Source organism: Ranitomeya imitator, chromosome 1, assembly GCF_032444005.1.
Source record: "Ranitomeya imitator isolate aRanImi1 chromosome 1, aRanImi1.pri, whole genome shotgun sequence".
Classification (NCBI taxonomy): Eukaryota; Metazoa; Chordata; class Amphibia; order Anura; family Dendrobatidae; genus Ranitomeya; species Ranitomeya imitator.
Window position 1 is genome coordinate 190,817,772 of NC_091282.1, and position 16,650 is coordinate 190,834,421.

Consider the following 16,650-nt stretch of genomic DNA (forward strand, 5'->3'; position numbering starts at 1 on the left):
TTTGCACAGTGGCGTACAAACAGCAATGCAGCTATCAGGGAGCCTTATAAGCTACAGAGCTGATGCACAGAAATCTAGCCTCCACTGTCCCTGCAAAGAAAAGGTGGTGTTGGACAGTGGAAATAGCTACAGCACAAGTGGTTTGGGGGTTAATATTCCCTTCCTAACAATATCCCTGCTTCAGACAAAGCTACAGCAACCTCTCCCTATGCTTAGATCAGCAGAACGATGGCGGTCGGCGTGCATGCCCCTTTATAGCCCCTGTGATGCCGCAGAAAGCAAGACAATCACTGTATTGCCCTTCTCTAAGATGGTGGGGCCTGAGACCTACAGTACAGACCAAAAGTTTGGACACACCTTCTCATTTAAAGATTTTTCTGTATTTTCATGACTATGAAAATTGTACATTCACACTGAAGGCATCAAAACTATGAATCAACACATGTGGAATTATATACTTAACAAAAAAGTGTGAAACAACTGAAAATATGTCTTATATTCTAGGTTCTTCAAAGTAGCCACCTTTTGCTTTGATGACTGCTTTGCACACTCTTGGCATTCTCTTGATGAGCTTCAAGAGGTAGTCACTGGGAATGGTCTTCCAACAATCTTGAAGGAGTTCCCAGAGATGCTTAGCACTTGTTGGCCCTTTTGTCTTCACTCTACGGTCCAGCTTGCCCCAAACCATATCGATTGGGTTCAGGTCTGGTGACTGTGGAGGCCAGGTCATCTGGTGTAGCACCCCATCACTCTCCTTCTTGGTCAAATAGCCCTTACACAGCCTTGAGGTGTGCATGGGGTCATTGTCCTGTTGAAAAATAAATGATGGTCCAACTAAATGCATACCGGATGGAATAGCATGCCGCTGCAAGATGCTGTGGTAGCCATGCTGGTTCAGTATGCCTTCAATTTTGAATAAATCCTCAACAGTGTCACCAGCAAAGCACCCCCACACCATCACACCTCCTCCTCCATGCTTCACGGTGGGAACAGGCATGTAGAGTTCATCCGTTCACCTTTTCTGCATCGCACAAAGACACGGTGGTTGGAACCAAAGATGTCAAATTTGGACTCATCAGACCAAAGCACAGATTTCCACTGTTCTAATGTCCATTCCTTGTGTTCTTTAGCCCAAACAAGTCTCTTCTGCTTGTTGCCTGTCCTTAGCAGTGGTTTCCTAGCAGCTATTTTACCATGATGGCCTGCTGCACAAAGTCTCCTCTTAACAGTTGTTGTAGAGATGTGTCTGCTGCTAGAACTCTGTGTGGCATTGACCTGGTCTCTAATCTAAAGTGCTGTTAACCTGCGATTTCTGAGGCTGTTGAATCGGATAAACTTATCCTCAGAAGCAGAGGTGACTCTTGGTCTTCCTTTCCTGGGGCAGTCCTCATGTGAGCCAGTTTCTTTGTAGATGGTTTTTGCCACTGCACTTGGGGACACTTTTAATGTTTTCCAATTTTTCGTACTGACTGACCATCATTTCTTAAAGTAATAACAGCTACTCATTTTTCTTTACTTAGCTGCTTTTTTCTTGCCATAATACAAATTCTAACAGTCTATTCAGTAGGACTATCAGCTGTGTATCCACCAGACTTCTGCACAACACAACTGATGGTCCCAACACCATTTATAAGGCAAGAAATCCCACGTATTAAACCTGACAGGGCACACCTGTGAAGTGAAAACCATTCCTGGTGACTACCTCTTGAAGCTCATCAAGAGAATGCCAAGCGTGTGCAAAGCAGTCATCAAAGCAAAAGGTGGCTACTTTTAAGAACCTAGAATATAAGACATAATTTCAGTTGTTTCACACTTTTTTGGTAAGTATATAATTCCACATGTGTTAATTCATAGTTTTGATGCCTTCAGTGTGAATGTACAATTTTCATAGTCATGAAAATACAGAAAAATCTTTAAAAGAGAAGGTGTGTCCAAACTTTTGGTCTGTACTGTATGTCATCACGCTGCCCACACTCTGCGTCCACCTTCATTGGCTGAGAAATGGCGCTGAATGCGTCATATGAAACGCCACTTTGGTGCAAAGATTGCCGACCACACTGGGATCGGCTCGGGTTTCACAAAACCCGACTTTGCCGAAAGTCGGCGACTTATAAAATTGACCGATCCATTTCGCTCAATCCTGTTGTGAATTCAGCTTTTGGGCTCCCTCCGGTGGTTGTAGAGGGTAATGCAGTTGTGCCTGGATTGCAGGAGTGGACATGTGTATCTATTAATTGCAGGACTGACTGGGGTATATAGCTTTGCAGGATCCTTTAGTCAGTGCCAGTTGTTCATTGTTCTTGCAGGATTCACTTCCCTGCTGGTCTCTCCAGTTTGCTGTGCTTTTCTACAAAGATAAGTCCTGGCTTTGTTTTTGCTGTCCACCTGCTGTGGACCTTAATAGTTCTGTGCATGTTTATGTTTTTGCCTTGTCCAGTTTTGTCTGTGAAGGATTTTTTGCAGCCTGGCTATTTCTCTGGAGATGCAGATATACCCCCCATGTCTTTAGTCAGATGTGGTGATTCGTATCTTCTGTGGTGGATATTTTCTAGCGTTTTTTATACTGACCGCATAGTACTCTGTTCTTTTCTTTCTTTTTAGCTAGTGTGGCCTCCTATGCTAAAATCTGATTTCATATCTGCATATGTTATTTTCCTCTCCTCTCACAGTCAATATTTGTGGGGTGCTATCTATCTGTGCCCGTCGCTAATTGGTCGAGGCAACCTTTATGACATCATCGTCGCCATGGCAACCATTATGACATCTATGTCGATACTGTGCCCGTCGCTGATTGGTCGAGGCGAATTCACGGCAGACTGTGCCCGTCACTGATTGGTCGAGGCAACCTTTATGACATCATCGTCGCCATGCCGTGCCCGTCGCTGATTGGTCGAGGCCTACCGGCCTCGAACAATCAGGGAGGCGAGATTTCCTGGACAGACAGACAGACAGACAGACGGAAAAACCCTTAGACAATTATATATATAGATCAGGAGGACTGATCAATATAGAAGTGTCAGGAGGACTGATCAATACAGAAGTGTCAGGAGGACTGATCAATATAGAGGTATCAGGAGGACTGATCAATATAGAAGTGTCAGGAGGACTGATCAATATAGGAGAGTCAGGAGGACTGATCAATATAGAGGTATCAGGAGGACTGATCAATATAGAAGTGTCAGGAGGACTGATCAATATAGAAGTGTCAGGAGGACTGATCAATATAGAAGTGTCAGGAGGACTGATCAATACAGAAGTGTCAGGAGGACTGATCAATATAGAGGTATCAGGAGGACTGATCAATATAGAAGTGTCAGGAGGACTGATCAATACAGAAGTGTCAGGAGGACTGATCAATATAGAGGTATCAGGAGGACTGATCAATATAGAAGTGTCAGGAGGACTGATCAATATAGAAGAGTCAGGAGGACTGAACAATATAGAGGTATCAGGAGGACTGATCAATATAGAGGTATCAGGAGGACTGATCAATATAGAAGTGTCAGGAGGACTGATCAATATATAAGTGTCAGGAGGACTGATCAATATAGAAGTGTCAGGAGGACTGATCAATACAGAAGTGTCAGGAGGACTGATCAATATAGAGGTATCAGGAGGACTGATCAATATAGAAGTGTCAGGAGGACTGATCAATATAGAGGTGTCAGGAGGACTGATCAATATAGAAGTGTCAGGAGGACTGATCAATATAGAGGTGTCAGGAGGACTGATCAATATAGAGGTATCAGGAGGACTGATCAATATAGAAGTGTCAGGAGGACTGATCAATATAGAAGTGTCAGGAAGACTGATCAATACAGAAGTGTCAGGAGGACTGATCAATACAGAAGTGTCAGGAGGACTGATCAATATAGAAGTGTCAATCAGAGACGCGGGATTTCTACGTCGATGCTGTGCCGGTCTCTGATCAGCAACGGGCACAGCGACGATGATGTCATAAAGGACGTAGACATCTCACGTTTCTGATTCAGCGACGGGCACAGTATCGACGTAGATGTCATAATGGTTGCCATGGCAACCATTATGACATCTACGTCGATACTGTGCCCGTCGCTGAATCAGAAACGTGAGATGTCTACGTCCTATATGACATCATCGTCGCTGTGCCCGTTGCTGATTGGTCGAGGCCTGGCGGCCTCGACCAATCAGAGACGCGGGATTTCTACGTCGATGCTGTGCCGGTCTCGACCAATCAGAGACCTGGGATTTCCAGGACAGACAGACAGACAGAAAGACAGACAGACAGACAGAAAGACAGACAGACAGACGGAACAACCCTTAAGCAACTATATATATAGATTATTTTACTTGTTTTTATTATGTATACCCCTCCTCACATGTAAAGCGCCATGGAATAAATAGTGCTATAATAATAAATAATAATAATAATAATACCAGATGGTATTTCCTTATTTTGTGTGCACTTTTGTCCCTCTCCAAAGTTTCTCAAATATTTTACTGTAGGCACTATGCAATTTTCTAAATTCATTTTTTTAAATGCTTGGTGTCTATAGTGAAACATGGTAGTGGCAGTGTCTCCTCTTAATGGGCATCTACATTTCATTGATGGTATCATGAATTCATGATTTAATTTTTTTTTTACTTATTTCTCCCTGAAAGGGACTTAAACCTACACTCTCTTGTACTTTATACTGCAATGCTTCAGTGCCATGGGCTGAGCTTCATTCAACTACAACAATGGTGGTAATCAGAGGCTTCAGTAAGCTGCTGGCTTCCCAATGCAACTCATTGGCACCCACCAATTGTCCCTGTGGAGGTGTTAGGCAATTGAATACCAACACTGTTAGTAACCATTTAAATGCCGCTGTAAAAAAATGATAGTGACATCTAAATGGTTAAACAGCATCGACAATAGATAATAGAAAAATATACTTGTATGGCTATTTCTACCTGGATTCACTTCTCTAGGATGCCCTGAAACCTTCACTGTCAATTATTTTCTTCCACTGGGTAAATGCCGAAAAAACAGCCTCATATTGATGGCAAATAAGAAAAGCATTTACCGTACTTATTTGAAAGATTAAGGGATCTTAGAGATTTAAACTAAGTACTTGAGTCCTTCATGTGACCACAATGAACACTTAACTCAGTTTCAGACTATCAATATCCCATGGTCCCGATTTATAGATTCTTAAATTGTTTGGGAACTTGCACTCTTCATTTCTTTATTTAAATTAACAGAATGGACAACAAGTGCATGCATATCGATTCAGAAAGTCAAGGTGAGTCAAAGAGTTAAAGCAGATTTAATGTATCTGTTGGGTTAATGAGCTGGAAAGATGATGGAAAATATCTAGTAATCAGTCTTTAAATCAGGTTCTGGTCATTGACTATTTACGTCAGGTCGGTGGAGTTATTCCTTTCGAAGTCTTCAGCTGTTGTGCAGCCAGCACAGTTCAAGCTGATTAAACCACAATATCAATAAGAAGAAATGAGTACTAGTGAAAATCAATGGTCATTTTAACCCAGGACTTTTACTTATTTCTGCTTTTCAAGATTGAACCTCTGTGTTTGAAACATAATCACATTGTCTGATGAATGCTAATATGTAATGGAGACTAAAACCATATCACAGGTCCTCTGGAGTCCTGTTCTGCCATATAGTTTAGGCATTTTAATAGAAGTAGCATTAGTACAGCAGCATTAGACATGTTTTATTTTCTATAACTGGATGTTAAAAAAGGACTAATGTTTAATGTTGGCTCTAGACATCGAAAAAGCTTTTGATACAGTATCATGGCCATATTTTTTTACAGTCATGTCTAAATTTGGTATCTCCCCCAAACTCATCTCTTGTCTTCGGTTATTGTATGATAGCCCTACAGCTTATTTAAAACTCCCATCAGCTCACCCAAAGCCCATAAACATACAACGAGGCACTAGACATGGATGTCCATTAGCACCGCCCCTCTTTGCCTTAGCCATGTATCCCCTGGTGGAAGCTATAAGGAAAAACCCTAATATAATGGGTCCTGATAATCTAGGAGACCAATAAAAAGTCAGTCTTTGTGTTGTGACCTGGTTTTTATATCTTGAGAAAGGCACCGTCTGGAGCGGTAACGCGTTAGTATTAGTGTTGAGCGATACCTTCCGATATCCAAAAGTATCGGTATCGGATTGGATCGGCCGATATCCAAAAAATATCGGATATCGCCGATACTGATACACGATACCAATGCAAGTCAATGGGACACAAATATCGGAATGTAAATAAGCCCTTTCTGTCCTTGTACATCCTGTTCCGGAGGAGGGAAGAGTGTGGGCGGTGCATGGGCAGACACTGTGCGTGTCTGTGTGTGTGGGCGGGGTCTGCGCGGGCCTGTCAGGGATCTGTACGGGCCTCTCGGGGGTCTGTGCGTTCCTGCCGGGGGTCTTGCGGGCCTGTCGGGGGTCTGTGTGGGCCTCTCGGGGGTCTGTGTGTGCCTGCCGGGGGTCTGTGTGGGCCTGCCGGGGGTCTGCGTGGGCCTGCCAGGGCTCTGCACTGCATACTGGGGCTCTCTGCATGTGTGACGAGGCTCTGTGCTTGTGTGCCGGGGCTCTGTGCGGCGTGCCAGAGCTCTGTGCAGCGTGCGGGGCTCTGTGCAGCGTGCGGGGCTCTGTGCGGCATGCCGGGGCTCTGTGCGGCGTGTCGGGGCTCTGCATGTGTGCCGGGGCTCTGTGCGTGTGTGCCGGGGCTCTGTGTGGCATGTGGGGCTCTGTGCGGGCCTGCCGTGGCTCTGTGCGGCGTGCGGGGCTCTGTTCAGCATGCGGAGCTCTGTGCGGCGTGCTGGGGCTCTGTGCGGCGTATTGGGGCTCTGTGCAGCGGGCGGGGCTCTGTGTGGTGTGCCGGGGCTCTGTGCGGCGTGCTGGAGCTCTGTGCGTGTGTGCCGGGGCTCTGTGCAGGTGTGCCGGGGCTCTGTGCATGCGTTCTGGGGCTCTGTGCTGCGTGCAGTGCTCTGTGCGGGCCTGCCGGGGCTCTGTGCGGCATGCGGGGCTCTGTGCAGCATGTGGGGCTCTGTGTGTGCGTGCAGGCATCGTCCGATGGGACTACAAGTTCCATCGGACGATGCCTACTACAGTGACAGTGATTGACACATTAGCCAATGATGGGACAGTAGTAGTCCCATTATACGGCTAATGTGTTGAATGAAAAAAAAAACATACATAGTATATACATACTACATACATGCTACATACATGCTACATACATGCTACATACATACTACATACAAAACATTCATACATTGCATACAATACATTCATACATTACATACAATACATACATACAGACATACAGTACATTAAACATACTTGAGTTCATACTCACCATTGCTTGAGCAGCAAATGTGCTGAAAAACTGCATCCGCTGCCCACCTCGTGCACAAATTTCACAACGTCCAACAGTACGTCGGCCCGATGCATAGCGACGGACTCGTATAGACAGAAGTGTGAAAGAGGCCTTAATGAGCGTTGAATAAAAAAAAAAACTGTAAAAAACGGCGTGGGCTCCAGCGCAATTTTTTGTGCCAGAGGGGGAAAGCCGACAGCCGGGGGCAAATATCTGTAGCCTGCTATGAATATCAGCCCGCAGCTGTCGGCGTAGCCTTTACTGGCTACTAAAATAGGGGGACCCCCCCAAAAAATGATGTGGGGGTCCCCCTATATTTTATAGCCAGAAAGGCTACGCAGACAGCTGCGGGCTGATATTCATAGCCTAGAGAGGGGCCATGGATATTGCCCCCCGGCTATGAATACCAGTCCGCAGCCACCCCAGAAATGGCACATCTGTAAGATGCGCCAATTCCGGCACTTAGCCCCTCTCTTCCCATTCCCGTGTAGCGGTGGGATATGGGGTAATAAGGGGTTAATGTCACTTTGCTATTGTAAGGTGACATTAAGCCGGGTTAATAACGGAGAGGCGTCAATAAGATGCCAATCCATTATTAATCCAAAAGATACAAAAGAGAATAGTAAAACCAAAAACACTCAGTTTGAAAAAATGTTGCAGTAATCCGCAAGTGCTAGTAAAAGATGTAAAAAACAGGGTATTTGGTTGATACGTTTTTTGCAAAAAATGTATACTAAGCTGCTCTACCAATCTTCACAGTATACCCTTATCAGAGCAGTCCTAACTAATGTATGCAATCCCTATCTGATGTATTTAAAGACCTGATCATCTGTATATAACCTGTGTGAACAGGGTTCAGAGAGGAAAAATCCATGTGTGCATACAGGGTAGAACAGCTTTTGTGCAGATAGCCCAAGAGGAGTGGTGGAACTCCCCAGTCTTGTAGACACAAGAGAACAGATTTTTTCAAACTGAGTGTTTTTGGTTTTACTATTCTCTTTTGTGTCTTCAGGTTTCTTGGTGGTGTGTGAACATGATCATACACACTTGTTCACTGTGCAAGTAGCCCATGTGTTCCTGTTTCCATTATTAATCCAGTAGTAATAAAGGGTTAATAAAACACGCACACATTAGGAAAAAAGTATTTTAATATTCTTCATTTAACCATACTTACCATACTTCAGCGCCTGCAAAAAAAAGTAAAATAATAAACCGCATACTACCTGTCCGCCGTAGTCCAATTAAATAACGAGTGTCCTTCGACGATCTCCCCTATAGAACAGTGACATTGGGTGATGTCACTGCTCTATAGGACCCTCAGTGACACACTGACAGGAGACAATGGCTCCTGCAGTGCATCACTGAGGTTACCTTAGGACAAAGTCTCACTTTATGGCAATTGCTGCGTGGGAAAATTTCTCACACAGCAATGCCAAAAGTGAGACTAGGGACTATTTTTTTTTACAGCGGCGAAGGAATACAGTACGGAAGGATACCTTCCTCCCGTCATTGTGTTCCTGGAGCCCCTGGAGAGCGGTCGCATCATCTGATGCTGCTGCTCTTCACGGGGGATCGTCGTGGGACACTCGTGGATTTCGGCAGTTGGTATATTGGTAGTTTGTTATTTTCATATTTTTTACAGATGACACTGGCTTCGGGAACAAAGTGACAAGTAATGGTGAGTGTGTACTCTATGTTTAATGTACTGTATGTCTGTATGTATTGTATGTAATGTATGAATGTATTGTATGTAATGTATGAATGTATTGTATGTAGAATGTATGTAGTATGTACAGTATGTAGTATGTATGTAGCATGTATGTAGCATGTATGTAGTATGTATGTAGTATGTATGTAGTATGTTGTATGTATGTAGTATGCATGTAGTGTGTATGTAGTATGTTGTATGTTTGTAGTATGTATGCAGTATATTGTATGTATGTATGTAGTATGTATGTAGTATGTATGTAGTACGTTGTATGTATGTATGTAGTATGTATGTAGTAGGTACTGTATGTAGTATGTATGTTGTATGTATGTAGCATGTATGTAGCATGTACAGTTAGGGCCAGAAATATTTGGACAGTGACACAAGTTTTGTTATTTTAGCTGTTTACAAAAACATGTTCAGAAATACAATTATATATATAATATGGGCTGAAAGTGCACACTCCCAGCTGCAATATGATAGTTTCCACATCCAAATCGGAGAAAGGGTTTAGGAATCATAGCTCTGTAATGCATAGCGTCCTCTTTTTCAAGGGACCAAAAGTAATTGGACAATGGACTCTAAGGGCTGCAATTAACTCTGAAGGCGTCTCCCTCGTTAACCTGTAATCAATGAAGTAGTTAAAAGGTCAGGGGTGGATTCCAGGTGTGTGGTTTTGCATTTGGAAGCTGTTGCTGTGAGCAGACAACATGCGGTCAAAGGAACTCTCAATTGAGGTGAAGCAGAACATCCTGAGGCTGAAAAAAAAGAAAAAATCCATCAGAGAGATAGCAGACATGCTTGGAGTAGCAAAATCAACAGTTGGGTACATTCTGAGAAAAAAGGAATTGACTGGTGAGCTTGGGAACTCAAAAAGGCCTGGGCGTCCACGGATGACAACAGTGGTGGATGATCGCCGCATACTTAATTTGGTGAAGAAGAACCCGTTCACAACATCAACTGAAGTCCAGAACACTCTCAGTGAAGTAGGTGTATCTGTCTCTAAGTCAACAGTAAAGAGAAGACTCCATGACAGTAAATACAAAGGGTTCACATCTAGATGCAAACCATTCATCAATACCAAAAATAGACAGGCCAGAGTTAAATTTGCAGAAAAACACCTCAAGAAGCCAGCTCAGTTCTGGAAAAGTATTCTATGGACAGATGAGACAAAGATCAACCTGTACCAGAATGATGGGAAGAAAAAAGTTTGGAGAAGAAAGGGAACGGCACATGATCTAAGGCACACCACATCCTCTGTAAAACATGGTGGAGGCAACGTGATGGCATGCGCATGCATGGCTTTCAATGGCACTGGGTCACTTGTGTTTATTGATGACATAAGAGCAGACAAGAGTAGCCGGATGAATTCTGAAGTGTACCGGGATATACTTTCAGCCCAGATTCAGCCAAATGCTGCAAAGTTGATTGGACGGCGCTTCATAGTACAGATGGACAATGACCCCAAGCATCCATCCAAAGCTACCCAGGAGTTCATGAGTGCCAAAAAGTGGAACATTCTGCAATGGCCAAGTCAATCTCCAGATCTAAACCCAATTGAGCATGCATTTCACTTGCTCAAATCCAGACTTAAGACGGAAAGACCCACAAACAAGCAAGACCTGAAGGCTGCGGCTGTAAAGGCCTGGCAAAGCATTAAGAAGGAGGAAACCCAGCGTTTGGTGATGTCCATGGGTTCCAGACTTAAGGCAGTGATTGCCTCCAAAGGATTTGCAACAAAATATTGAAAATAAAAATATTTTGTTTGGGTTATGTTTATTTGTCCAAATACTTTTGACCTCCTAAAATGTGGAGTGTTTGTAAAGAAATGTGTACAATTCCTACATTTTCTATCAGATATTTTTGTTCAACCCTTCAAATTAAACGTTACAATCTGCACTTGAATTCTGTTGTAGAGGTTTCATTTCAAATCCAATGTGGTGGCATGCAGAGCCCAACTCGCGAAAATTGTGTCACTGTCCAAATATTTCTGGCCCTAACTGTATATAGTATGTATGTAGTATGTTGTATGTAGCATGTATAGTACAGACCAAAAGTTTGGACACACCTTCTCATTTAAAGATTGTTCTGTATTTCATGACTATGAAAATTGTACATTCACACTGAAGGCATCAAAACTATGAATTAACACATGTGGAATTATATACCGTATTTTTCTGACTATAAGACGCACCGGACTATAGGGCGCACCCAGGTTTTAGAGGTGGAAAATAGGGAAAAAAAATATTTGAAGCTAAAAAATGTGGTAAAATATTTAATAACATAAATGACATACTATTATATGTGGTGTTATTATATATAATAGTATGTTATTATGTTGGAAGCTGCGGGACAAGTGTGGTGTCTGTACAGTACTATATGAAGATGCTGGAGGGTGAGTATAAGAATGGGGGCACAGGGCTTATATTTAAAGCACCACTCCAGCACTGCAAAATAACACTGGAGTGCTGCTTTAAAATCCCATTTGAGAACTATAACTCCCAGCATGTCCTGCAGATCCTATGACATGCTGGGAGTTATAGTTCACCAAAGGAGTGGCAGAGTGCTTTATTGTGTTTTGTAAAGACTAACCTCTTAAATGTGGCAGCCAGCCACACTATGGTGAGGTTAAAGCTGGAGCATTCCATTACTGTGCACAGAGCAGTCCCTCTTTCATTTCCATAGCACAGGTTATGAGGAAGCTGCAGTGGAGACTGGAGAGCCTGAAGGACCTGTGATGATGTCAAGAAGAGGGAGGGCTCTGAGCTGCCATGTGACATCATCACAGGTCCTCCTGCACAGAACTCAGCGTCCAGCCCAGGCATGGCAGGCAGGTATGCAGCCATCTCCTCTCTCCCTTGGCCCCTGCTGCTGCCTCCTCTCCCCCAGACACACAGACCTGCCCAGCTGCTGCAGGAATCAGCGCTGGAGAAGCCATGTGTGTCCCTGCTTAAGCATTTGCTGCTCCCGGCTCACCGCTCAGCTGATAGGTGGGCGGGGAGCCGCTAATGAATATTCACTGCACTTAATCGTCGGGAGCACATGGTTTCTCCAGCGCTGATTCTGGGCAGCGGGGACATCCTGAAATGGGATAACAGTGCGATCCCACTCACTGCTGCCCCCCTCCCCACATGCTACATCCGTACCATAAGACGCACCCACACTTTCCTCCCAAATTTGGAGGAAAAAAAGTGCGTCTTATGGTCAGAAAAATACGGTACTTAACAAAAAAGTGTGAAACAACTGAAATTATTTCTTATATTCTAGGTTCTTCAAAGTAGCCACCTTTCTCTTTGATGACTGCTTTCCACACTTTTGGCATTCTCTTGATGAGCTTCAAGAGGTAGTCACCGGGAATGGTTTTTACTTCACAGGTGTGCCCTGTCAGGTTTAATACGTGGGATTTCTTGCCTTATAAATGGGGATGGGACCATCAGTTGTGTTGTGCAGAATTCTGGTGGACACACAGCTGATAGTCCTACTGAATAGACTGTTAGAATTTGTAGATTAACCCCAAAATACTCAGGGCTAATATAAGGCACTTCCAATCATAATTCTCCTACAAACGCAACGGAAGCAAATGCCATAGTAGAAAATAAAATATATTTTTATTACACATATACGTACAATACAACACAATCTATACGAAGAGATACAATACAAAATAGCTGCCAATACAGTGCCCTGCACTCCATTCAGAAATGCCTCTTCAGCCCTCTCAAAATTCAATTGTACATACAGTAACTCCAAAAACTGGGTAATATAACATTAGAAAAATAATTCACCCAAGCTAAGAGGACAAGAATAAGAGACATAACAGGACATAAAAGGACAAGTATACATGAAAAAAGGATTAAGAAGGGAGGCAATACATGACTTATGAAATTTTGGATGTATATAGTTTATGTGACGGGATGTTATTTATTAATCATCATGTTGCATTTTTGCAAAATTATATTTCATGATGTATGTAGGATAGTTATGTCTCTTGTTCTTGAGATCTTTGGTTCCAACCACCGTGTGCAACGCAGAAAAGGTGAACGGATGGACTCTACATGCCTGGTTCCCACCGTGAAGCATGAAGAAGGAGGAGGTGTGATGGTGTGGGGGTGCTTTGCTGGTGACACTGTTGGGGATTTATTCAAAATTAAAGGCATACTGAACCAGCTTGGCTACCACAGCATCTTGCAGCGGCATGCTATTCCATCCGGTTTGCGTTTAGTTGGACCATCATTTATTTTTCAACAGGACAATGACCCCAAACACACCTCCAGGCTTTGTAAGGGCTATTTGACCAAGAAGGAGAGTGATGGGGTGCTACGCCAGATGACCTGGCCTCCACAGTCACCAGACCTGAACCCAATTGAGATGTTTTGGGGTGAGCTGGACCTCAGAGTGAAGGCAAAAAGGCCAACAAGTGCTAAGCATCTCTGGGCACTCCTTTAAGATTGTTGGAAGACCATTCCCGGTGACTACCTCTTGAAGCTTATCAAGAGAATGCCTAGAGTGTGCAAAGCAATCATCAAAGCAAAAGGTGGCTACTTTGAAGAACCTAGAATATAAGACATAATTTCAGTTGTTTCATACTTTTTTGTTAAGTATATAATTGCACATACCGTATATACTGGAGTATAAGCCGACCCGAGTATAAGCCGACCCCCCTAATATGGCCACAAAAAACTGGGAAAACTTAATGACTCGAGTATAAGCCTAGGGTGGGAAATGCAGCAGCTACCGGTAAATGTCAAAAGTAAAAATAGATACCAATAAAAGTAAAATTACTTGAGACATCAGTAGGTTAAGTGTTTTTGAATATCCATATTGAATCAGGAGCCCCATGTAATGCTCCATAAAGTTCATTATGGCCCCATAAGATGCTCCATTTCAAGCTGTGCCATACATGATGCTCTATAGCGTTCATCATTGCCCAATAAGATGCTCCATTTCAAGCTGTGCCATATATGATTCTCTATAGCGTTCATTATTGCCCCATAAGATGCTCTATTTCAAGCTGTGCCATATATGATGCTCTATAGCGTTCATTATTGCCCCATAAGATGCTCCATTTCAAGCTGTGCCATATATGATGCTCTATAGCGTTCATCATTGCCCCATAAGATGCTCCATTTCAAGCTGTGCCATATATGATGCTCTATAGCGTTCATTATGGCCCCATAAGATGCTCCATTTCAAGCTGTGCCATATATAATGCTCTATAGCGTTCATCATTGCCCCATAAGATGCTCCATTTCAAGCTGTGCCATATATAATGCTCTATAGCGTTCATTATTGCCCCATAAGATGCTCCATTTCAAGCTGTGCCATATATGATGCTCTATAGCGTTCATTATTGCCCCATAAGATGCTCCATTTCAAGCTGTGCCATATATGATGCTCTATAGCGTTCATCATTGCCCCATAAGATGCTCCATTTCAAGCTGTGGCATATATAATGCTGCTGCTGCAGTAATAAAAAAACAAAATCACATACTCACCTCTCTTGCTGACCGCTGCTCCTCAGCATCCCGTCTCGCCGCACTGAATGTTCAGGCAGGGGGCGGCGCGCACACTAGTACGTCATGGTGCCTTCTGACCTGCACAGTCACTGCGGGTGGAACGCGAACAGGTAAATATTAAATACTCACCTGCTCTGGCGCGGTCCCTTGCTCCTTCTCCCGGACAGCTGGTCTCCGGGCACGGCAGCCTCTTCCTCTGTCAGCGGTCACCGTTATTGCTCATTAGAGGAATGAATATGCAGCTCCACCCCTATGTGAGTGGAGTCCATATTCATAACTTTAATGAGCGGTCCCACGTGACCGCTGAACAGAGGAAGAGCTGCGGCACCCGAAGACCATGGGACAGGCAGGGGACAGCGCCAGGTGTTGTGAGTTCTGTTGTCGGGCTCCCGCCTGTGGTCATGAATGGTACTTCGGCTGGTTCTGTCCATGGACTTTCTCTGGTGGCTGTGGGTGTTTCTGAGTTTCCTTCCTCAGGTGACGAGGTTAATTCGTTAGCTGGCTGCTCTATTTAACTCCACTTAGATCTTTGCTCCAGGCCACCTGTCAATGTTCCAGTATTTGTCTAGTTCACTCCTGGATCGTTCTTGTGACCTGTCTTCCCAGCTGAAGCTAAGTGACTGCTTGTTTTTCTCTGGTTTGCTATTTTTCTGTCCAGCTTGCTATTTCGATTGTTCTTGCTTGCTGGAAGCTCTGGGACGCAGAGGGAGCGCCTCCGCACCGTGAGTCGGTGCGGAGGGTCTTTTTGCGCCCTCTGCGTGGTCTTTTTGTAGGTTTTTGTGCTGACCGCAAAGTAACCTTTCCTATCCTCGGTCTGTTCAGTAAGTCGGGCCTCACTTTGCTAAATCTATTTCATCTCTGTGTTTGTATTTTCATCTTTACTCACAGTCATTATATGTGGGGGGCTGCCTTTTCCTTTGGGGAATTTCTCTGAGGCAAGGTAGGCTTTATTTTTCTATCTTCAGGGCTAGCTAGTTTCTTAGGCTGTGCCGAGTTGCATAGGGAGCGTTAGGCGCAATCCACAGCTATTTCTAGTGTGGTTGATAGGATTAGGGATTGCGGTCAGCAGAGTTCCCACGTAACAGAACTCGTCCTATATTATCAGTAACTATCAGGTCATTCCGTGTGCTCTTATCCACCAGGTCTATTATTGTCCTGACCACCAGGTCATAACAGTACAGGTGGCCCAAAGTACTAATGCATCTCAATAGAGGGATAAGAGAAGTTCTGAGATCATTTTTTTTCTTTGTAGTGTGTTTTGTCTCTCTTTTCCCCTTTACATCTGGGTGGTTCAGAACACAGGTGTAGACATGGACATTCAAGGTCTGTCCTCTTTGATGGATAATCTCACTATAAGTGTACAAAAGATTTTGTGGTTCAGAATCCGATGTCAGAGCCTAGGATTCCAATTCCTGATTTGTTTTTTGGTGATAGATCTAAGTTCTTGAATTTCAAAAATAATTGTAAATTGTTTCTTGCCTTGAAACCTCGCTCCTCAGGTGACCCTGTTCAACAAGTAAAGATCATTATTTCTTTGTTATGCGGTGACCCTCAAGACTGGGCATTTTCCCTTGCGCCAGGAGATCCGGCATTGCGTGATGTTGATGCGTTTTTCCTGGCGCTTGGATTGCTTTATGACGAACCTAATTCAGTGGATCAGGCAGAGAAAATCTTGCTGGCTCTGTGTCAGGGTCAGGATGAAGCGGAGATATATTGTCAGAAGTTTAGAAAGTGGTCTGTGCTCACTCAGTGGAATGAAAGTGCCCTGAGAGCAATCTTCAGAAAGGGTCTCTCTGAAGCCCTTAAGGATGTCATGGTGGGATTTCCCATGCCTGCTGGTCTGAATAAGTCTATGTCTTTGGCCATTCAGATCGATCGACGCTTGCGTGAACGTAAAGCTGTGCACCATTTGGCGGTACTATCTGAGCATGGACCTGAGCCTATGCAATGTGATAGGACTTTGACCAGAGCTGAACGGCAAGAACACAGACGTCGGAATGGGCTATGTTTTTACTGTGGTGATGCCACTCATGCTATCTCCAATTGTCCTAAGCGCA